The sequence below is a fragment of the Tachypleus tridentatus genome, chromosome 11 (assembly GCF_004210375.1).
Source record: "Tachypleus tridentatus isolate NWPU-2018 chromosome 11, ASM421037v1, whole genome shotgun sequence".
NCBI lineage: Eukaryota > Metazoa > Arthropoda > Merostomata > Xiphosura > Limulidae > Tachypleus > Tachypleus tridentatus.
Genome location: NC_134835.1, coordinates 2199281 through 2208780, shown reverse-complemented (window position 1 = coordinate 2208780; position 9500 = coordinate 2199281).

Here is a 9500-nt window from a genome sequence, read left to right as displayed (position 1 = left end):
TTAAAACCAGAAGTTTATGTCATTTGTTTTAACAAAGAGAAACCACGTAATCAATTTTTGACTTCTCACATTATACACCTTTAATTTCAACTATTTTATCACACACTTTGGTAAACCATACCCAGAGATATGATGTGCTATACTTGTTAAAATTATTCTGGAACTCGAGCATATTTAAAATTATTAAACTTTAAAATATTATTTTTTTATTTCTATTAAAGTTTTAAAACATTAAAGCTCCTTTATGGCTCAGCTGTAAGTTTGAGGTTCATAAAGTTCAAATCAAATTTCGATACCTGCCATAGGCACAGCACAGAAAACATGTTGTGTAGCTTTATGTTTAATCAACAAAAACAAAACAAAAGTTACAAGGATAAATAAACTGTGAATAAATATTGTAAGCCAGATAGTACCAGGGGTTATACGTAACTACTAATGTATTCAAATAGACCTATTTGTTATATAGTTCACACAACTTGCACTTTAGCTTTTTTATTTTTCCTCACTTTGAAATTTACAACTTAAAATGCTTATTGTTATTAATATTTTGTCCTATTATCTATAATTGTTTGTAATAAACAAACACCATAATTTAAATATTCATTTATAAGTTAAAATACAAGGTTAAAATTTTCATGATCACATATTCAATTAATCAAAATTCATTTTTCGTACTCCAAACCAGAATATTTAGTCACTATTAATTAAATATATAGGAGTAACCAGAAGTTCTTCATATAACGTTATTGATAGAACTTTTAGAAAACAAAATCATTATAAGTGATGATGAAATAAATTAAAATCAACATCTAGAAAATAATTATAACAGGAACTTTCTTTCATCACCAGAGGTTAATTAATAATTTTGGTTGGCAAAGCAAAGAACAAGAAATTCTGATAATTATTTGATCTACACTCACCATTGGAAGGTCCACAATTTACTCTATCTAAATATGCAGTCCATATTGAAATTATTTCCGTCAAAAGTTATAAGCAGGGTTTGGACTGACGACAAAACCTCACGAACACGCATATTTCCCACGTCGTTTGTGATTCTCAAGTCAATTTGTGTGACTGTTTCCTGTATGAAGTTGGAGCCACTACTTTCGTTATCAGTGCCAAAACTATACTTGAGTACAACTATAAAATCTTTTACTTTTAGATCTCAAAATGTCCGTTGTGATCGCATCGATATTGACTGTTCGGGTGTAAGGTTGAAAATCTCTGAACTTTGTGCATGCAGGTTTGGTTTGGTTTTTGAATTTTGCGCAAAGCTACACCAGGGTTATCTACGCTAGCAGTCCCTAATTTAACAAAGACAAGAGGAAAGGCAGCTAGTTATCACCATTCACCGCCAATACTTGGGCTACTCTTTTACCAATGAATAGTGAGGTTGACCGTTACATTATAACGCCTGCACGGGTGAAAGGGCAAACATGTTTGTAGTGACGGGGATTCGAACCCGTGACCCTCAAATTAAGAGTCGAGAGCCCTAGTCACTTGGCCGTGCAGGGCCTGCACATGCAGGTAATCGAGAGAATAATGGTAAATGCTGACAAGATGCCGAAGAGTAGCAAAGTTCCAGTTATCGTCAGCGTAGTTTGGAATATATGTTGTTCTGTAACCAACGGAACAAGCAGACCTATCATTAACTATGGGGAATCTTCTGATGATTGTGATCTGTTATAATTCGGTCAGTTTTGTTCGATTTGGAAACTGTAGAGGATAATCGTTAGATTCGTGCCGCAAGGCGCCTCTTGTTGGTGAAGAGATTTTGAGTTAAAAAGCAAAATCAGTGTTATTTTTCCTGATTTATTTCTTGAGTAAAATAGTCAAATAATACTATAAATGCAATAAATGCAACAAAATAGGTATTTATAGAACTGAATCTGAATATGTTTATCTATACACCGATTGTTAATTGTCTGAACACGTTAAGTCTTACCAGTAATATTATTCAGCAAGAGAAAACTGCGATTTTGGTTGAACAGAATGATATGACGGTTAAAAATATTAAGAATTTTATAAACGTACTTGAACACAGTAAAAATAATTATGAGATTTGAATAAGGAATAAAAGTTTGCAAGTTAGAAAATCTACAGATGGCGCAACCTTCTTCGCTTTTTACTGTATATAAATATTCTAATGATATGGATCACATGGGAAATGTGTAATGTATCAGTAATTTGTAAGCGTGTATTGAGTTTCACGCTAATGAAAATGACGTAATTACTACCGAAACACGTATCGCCGTCCGTTTTTGTCACCGTGAATCTTTCAGAAAAAAAATTTTAGGTTGTAAAACATTGATAATAAAACGCCATTATTTCCTGCACCCTCGGCAATGTGTAAACTTATAACTTCCTCATGAGTTATAAGATTGAAAAATCTGAGGTTTCAATTTATAAAATATTTGCTATTATGATTGTAATATGTAGCGTTTCGGATATATGAATAAAATATTTATTAAACTATTTAGCTATAAGAACGTAATTTATAATTCCATTATCAATTTGTATGTTCCTTTTATCTGGTAAACTTTTTTTTGACAATTTCCTATTACGTCACTCATATAATTAAATTACTTTCTAATCTGTATTACATCTTTAAAATTCATTCTTGTAATATTCCCTTTTCGCATTTATTAAAATATTAGAACCTTTCTTCTTTATGTGGTCAAAAATCTGACCACAAACAAATTTTCAAAACATTTTAGAATCATCTAATTAAACTCTAAATAATCCAATTTTTATTTATATAGCCTAGTTTGTTGCGATTTTTTGTTCTAATAGTTATTCAAATGTGTGGTAACCTTCGTTAAAATATATCCCCCAGTCGCTCAGCGGTATGTCTGCGGACTTATAAAGCTAAAATCCGGGTTTCGATACCTGTGGTGGGCAGAACACAGATAGCCTCTTGTGTAGCTTTGTGCTTAATTCAAAAACAACAACAACATCGTTAAAATATTTTCGTTAATATTATATAAGTCTGTGGACGTTTCCCAATACTTTTACCACAGTTTATGTTTTTTGTCTAATTTGGTGTTTCTAGACAATCTTTTAATTTAACACTCAGTTCTTTTCTTTGACGCCTTCTAGAAAGATCAAAAACCAACATCAATTCCTTTATTTTCTTGATTATCTCTAATAAACAGATGGTCCAAATATGATGTAGAATTATTTGGACTTATTTCGGTGAATTAATCTATTAATAACATCCTTTTAAATAAAAAAAATCAGATACCTATAAACATTATTTTCTTCAAGTATAATATTGGCTAAGAATGAAAACGTTATATTAACTAATAACACCAGTAGTTCCTCAAAGGCCTCGCATGGCCAGGTGGGTAAAGGTGTTCGACTCCTAATCCAGGAGTCGCAGGTTCGAATTCCTGTCACACAAACGTGCTTGCCTTTTAGCCGTGGGGCGTTATAATGTGACGCTCAATCCTACTATTCGTTAGTAAAACTATAGCCCAAGAGTTGGCAGTGGGTGGTGAGGACTAGCTGCCTTCCGTCTAGTCTTACACTGCTAAATTAGGGAAAACTAGCGCAGATAGCCCTCGTGTAGCTTTGCGCGAAATTCAAAAACAAAAACAAACAAGATCTTCAAATGTATTTAAAATTTATAAACCGTAGACACGTAGGTTAACTCCATAACATAGTAATGTATTCATGTTATTTAAATATATTTTCCTATTTACATTTATTTTCTGAACAGAATGTTTACAGAATCCCTGCATTATTGTATTTTCTCTATATCTCGAAATACGTTTTACTCACTCATGCAATAAACATTTATTTGGTCATATCTATTTTATATTTTAGATTAAATTACTGTATCTGAATTATCATATAAAATTTTAAATAAGACGCCATTTTTTTGTAAATTCGTCTCTAAGTTTGTTTGTTTTTTTATTTTCTGATGAAGTTTAATTTGATTGCTATATTTTTGCAATGAAAAAGTTTTAAAATATAAAGCATCGTTGCAAGTAATACTTTAACAACAGTGCAAATCAATCGGTTCAATCAATATATATACATGTAGTAACCGTTTGGTTGACTTTTCACACTTTACTCATCTCTTACTCTTTATTTGTCCCAGTTTGCACAGCGGTATGTCTATGGACGTACGACGCTAAAATCTGGGCTTCGATACCCATGGTGGGCGGAGCATTGTGTAGCTTTTTTGCTCAATTACAAACAAACAATGCTCTTTATAATTTACTATTTTCTAACTTTATCATAAAAACATTATAATATTTAACCAAGTACACTGAACATTTAGACCTTTAACCACCTTTTCTCAGTGGACCAGCGATAAGTTCATCCACTTATAACGCTGAAATATGGGGTTTGATTCCTCGCTAATTCTGAAATATTCCTTTTGTTTATCTGAGCACTTTCCATTTCTAATGATAGTCAGTTTAAAGATTTAGCCTTTTTGATCAACAAATGCTGTTTAATTAACTCACCTGATTAAAATGTAAACTCGTACTCAGTACACAATAGAAAACATCAGTATTAATTCTGTTGACAAAGGAGGCTCTGTTTTTTATCTAGTTTATCTAGTACGATTTGTACCATCAGACCTCTCAACTCATATCAGTTTCAAATTCAGCAAACTACTGAACAGTCCATACGTTAAAAATAGTTATCTTCTCAGCCTGGAGGTTGACTGTAACTAGTTTTGTCTGCTCTAAGTTTTGTCTCTTCTTTGAAATTACCCAAGCTTAATTGTTTCGATCATTTCTTGGTCAACAGTTAATTTTCTGGAATATTTTAGAGCATTTGCTCTCCCATTATTCATAAAGGATACCTATCACACTTCCAAGGATTTTAATTTCCATGGTGGTCAAAAGATTTACTTTCACCATGTATATTTATATTCTGTTATAAGGACGCTTCAGTTGCTCCAGAGACCGATCCCTAGACTAAATACTAATATAATACTTTGACGTTAAGAACGTCTAAAATGTCCAGAAAGAGCGCATTTTCAAACATCAACTTTATCATAGAAGTGACTGTCTATAAATATTATCCATTAATACACACACAGCGACTTTACCCACCATCCTGCCCCAAGTTGAACAGAAAACCTGACCGAGTTCTAATGAGTGATGTAAAATTCATATGGATGTTATAAATGTAGTAACCAGTATAGCTGACAATTGTGATTTAATTTATTTTAAGTTACATGCTCAATGGTTTTGTTGTTGTTTCTTTTTTTGGTGGAGAAGATACCGCATCTTTTTCAAACGTAAGGTGTTTTGAATTAAATATCATTTTTGTCAGTAAATACCAATAAACCATGGCAAGTAAGAAAGTGACATTCATTAGTAACCATCATTAAAGTTAGGATCACAACTTTATTATTGGGAACAAACCTATGCTCTATAGAACAAACCAATCTATTTAAAATACATTGTGGTAGTTTTACCTCTGAAAACCAATGTTAATAACTTCCGTTATAGCAACGCCATGGAATCTAGATTAACAGTTTCTTGTCATCACCCTATGCACTCGGTACAGCTGTATCAAACATTATTATTTATCTTAATTATATAGAGTAATATTATGCAACTCAATACTCTCTTTCATTAAGCAAGCCTGTGATAAAAGTTAGCAAAGAATAATGAATAATTACTTTCTGGCCGTACGATTATTTTGAAAACTTGGGCTGGAAACTGATAATCTAGTTTTCATGGCCTAACTAATACTTTTGTATTGACAAGTGCTTTGACTCCATAGTCTTGTTGCTCTAAATCAGTCGTCTTCAAACGGAATGACAAAAAGCTATAAAAAGTTAAAAAATTCATTAAACTCAATTGTGTTTTTCTATCACATAAAGTTTCCGTACTTTCAATGCAATTAAAACAAGGAAGAAATTCAATCAAAGCTGGAGAATTTATATCTCCTGTGTTTTTTTAATGTGCTGCTTTGAAATTTGGTGAGTGAACTAAGACCCTAGCAGAAAACAATCACGTAAAATGTATGATAGTTTGAATAACCACAGTCCAAACTATAGAAGGTGAAAAACTGCTAAACTATCACTTCTTGTTTGTGATGACGAAAAACTCACTTGAAATAAAAATGTATTCTCAAGAGGAATTCTGCAAACTTTCTTGGTTAACCTAAAAATGGCCTAAAAAGGTTGAAACTTTGTCCTATACTTTATTTACTTTAAAGTTTTAATACCTATACCAACCGTCTTGAGAATACATTGTCACTGCTTGTATTAACACACAGCGTGCCCTACAGGTTGTTTTGGCTGTATAATACACTAACGTGTGTCTTGATATCTGCAGGAGTTCTCTTCACATGTATTAAAAATTGATCGTCTCTTCTTTCTCACACTAAGAATAAAAATATAAAAAAGTAACTGAATAAAACATGATTCTAAACATTTATAGTTTCTCATTTTAACCAGGAAATGTAAGTTTTAGGAATTCCAATGTTATTCTCAACCTGTTTCAGAAATAATTTATTGCTATTTTAACGTCATAGAATAGTACTTGGTCGTTTGTGTTGGTTCTCCGACGAAAATATTTATAAAATTGTTATATTTAAAGTTTTCGCACAAACCCATAAAAGGGTTATCTGTTAACAGACTTTCACAATTTTGAACTAATAGACTATTACCAACGCTTGTGCTATTTTATGACTGAATAGTAGTATTTTAAGGTCGCCGCTATAACTCACCCATTGCTCTGAATTTTGAAGTGCATTTTTATGGTAAAGGATATGAGGCTACGACTCGAACATTTGTAAAGACCATAATTACTACAGCTGAAAACCTATTTTGTCAAGTTGTTGTTTTAGTAAAGTTCAACGTATACTGAAACAGAAACCGTCAGAATTTTCAGTTACACTTCCCTGGGTCAAGCCAAATAAAGGTATATTCACTTACATCTATAAAACCTCGTTGATCACGAATACTAAATGCACATTTGCAATATTTTCTGGTTTTTGTCTTAGAGCAAAGCAACATTGGATTATTTGATGCTTCCACCGTGAGGAATCGAACCGCGGGTTTTATCTTTGAAGGTCCATAAACTTACCGCAGTCCCATCAGAAAATAATAGTTGCTGTTATGCAATTTCAGCAGTTATTTGTATCTGATGAGGAAACTCGTAGTTCCTGCCTAAAATTTGGATGTCAAACAAAGCCCATAGCGGCATAAAAATTACTTGAAATGTTTCATTTCAAACTGTGCGTTAAACGTGTATGAAAAACACAGTGAGAAACATTGGTTAATTTCGCAAATAAGAAAAATCCCTTTATCCTATCTCTGCACTGTGCATTTCGTGTGCAAGGGACAACTGCTAAAGCGCCTGATTATCACACGTGACACAGAAGAATATTCACTTGATGTGTAGCTGATACATATTAACTTGACAACAAAATTGGTTGCTTCCGTTCTACGTATGACATTACCATATAGATTCATATAAGCATCAAATGTGGCGTTCAAAGCACATGTGAATGTTAAATTACTTTCACTAAAGAGAAAATGTTAACTTGGTGTTATTAGTTGCTGAAATTCTCTAACCCACTTTATTTCAATAACACGAGATGAAGATATGTTTCAATCATAGCTGGTTGGGCAAATAGTCAAATAAGTGCATACATAAAAATCTTTAAATGACATAAAACAAGGACATGGTTCAAGTTATTGTTTACCAAATGCTATGTGAGGCTAGATACGTTGTTAAAGGAACTTAAAACAGTTTTTGTTCACAGGGTACACAACATACTATTGCTAATTATTAATTCATCTTAAGTAATCTCAAGAGGCGTATGTTACATATATAACTGAATGTTATGAGATAGGAAACCTGAACTAAAGAATTATATTAAAACTCAGTTTCTCACTATTATCTACAGATACACCGTACGTAGCCTACTGGTGAATGTGTCGGGTTGTGGGATTAAAGGTCAAAGGTTTCAGCCGAGATATGCTGCTGATCAAATTTCGCACGCGACATTCAGTCTCACTTTCTATTAGAAGTAGCTAGCCAGTGGGCACTAATAATAATTGGCTGTCTCCATTCCTTTGCTCAGTAATTTATAAAGTGCGTATCGCTACGCCTAGACTAGAGTTTCCACACTTGGCTATTTAGCCCTTATATCGGATAAAATATTCTTCAAGTTGACATTACTATATGACAAACACTATTAATATGTGTTACACAAAAAACAACTAACAAAGTGTGTGTGTGTTTAAGTGAGAAAATATAAGATATGATACTACAGCCCATTTCACTGTAGAAAATAGTCAAAGGATAATTGAGATTTATAACCTGGGGTATTTCACTCGTATGGAAGTCAGTTGGACGAATGAAAGGTAATCAGATGAAGTAAGCTAGAAATGCCTGGAAATATCATTCACATAGCTGTTTGAAACCGGAATTACAAAGCTAGTAATGCCTGGAAGTATCGTTCACATTGCTGTTTGAAACCGGAATTACAAAGTTAGAAACGCCTGGAAGTATCGTTCACATAGATGTTTGAAACCGGAATTACAAAGTTAGAAATGCCTGGAAGTATCGTTTACATAGCTGTTTGAAACCGGAATTACAACAAAGGTCAAGGAAAGGCATGGACGATAAGAGATAGGCTTTACAAATCCAGACGTCCAGTAAGATCCATTTATCTAACGGCAGGCTAAAGTATAGTTCCCTTGCAATTGTGCCAGTAAGGTGACAATCTGACCAAAGATATCTGGATATTTTTTTACACAGGAGTATAGTTTTTACTCAAACCACATAACAGACGTACACTCATTCGTGAAGAGTCTGGAATTAGATTCAACCATACTTTCAAATAGAATTTTAGTGCAAATAATAACAGCTTTAGTGAGGAAATCACACCCCTGCACTCTGCACACATATGCGGAATGGTGTCACTACTTTGACACATACCATGGATTTCTGTATTACCACACGCTGATGTAACTGACCATGGCTTAATTATGTTCTGTAATAACTCCCCTTAATTGGCCAACATATATAAATAAGAGGTTGACCGAATAGGGTGGCTTGCACGACGTATTATCCCAGGACTTCAAACCAATTTTCATGTATCGAATGATCTTAGGATACGTGTCACATTCCACCAAGTGTTTAAAAACACCGAATATCACTTAAAAACAGCTTTTTCAAAGGAGTGGTCAGTTATACCTTAAAATCTTATCCGGATTATGACGGTAAACTTGTAGCACCAATTATTTTTGCTCTTAGTGTTAACTGTACACCATATAGAAGTAAAAAAAACACAAAAAAACATGAACTAGAAATAAGCAAATCCCTAGACAATAAACATCAACTTAACGATCAATCATTTCAACATGTGAGATCACATGACAGAACATGAGATGTCTGATTTGCGTTACAAAAGAGGGAGGGAACGTTAGCGACTTCAAATTAAACCAGTAGAATTTACGTTGTCATAGATAAAACCCTAAAAAATTCAGTCATCACTTCATTACAGTCGGTGGC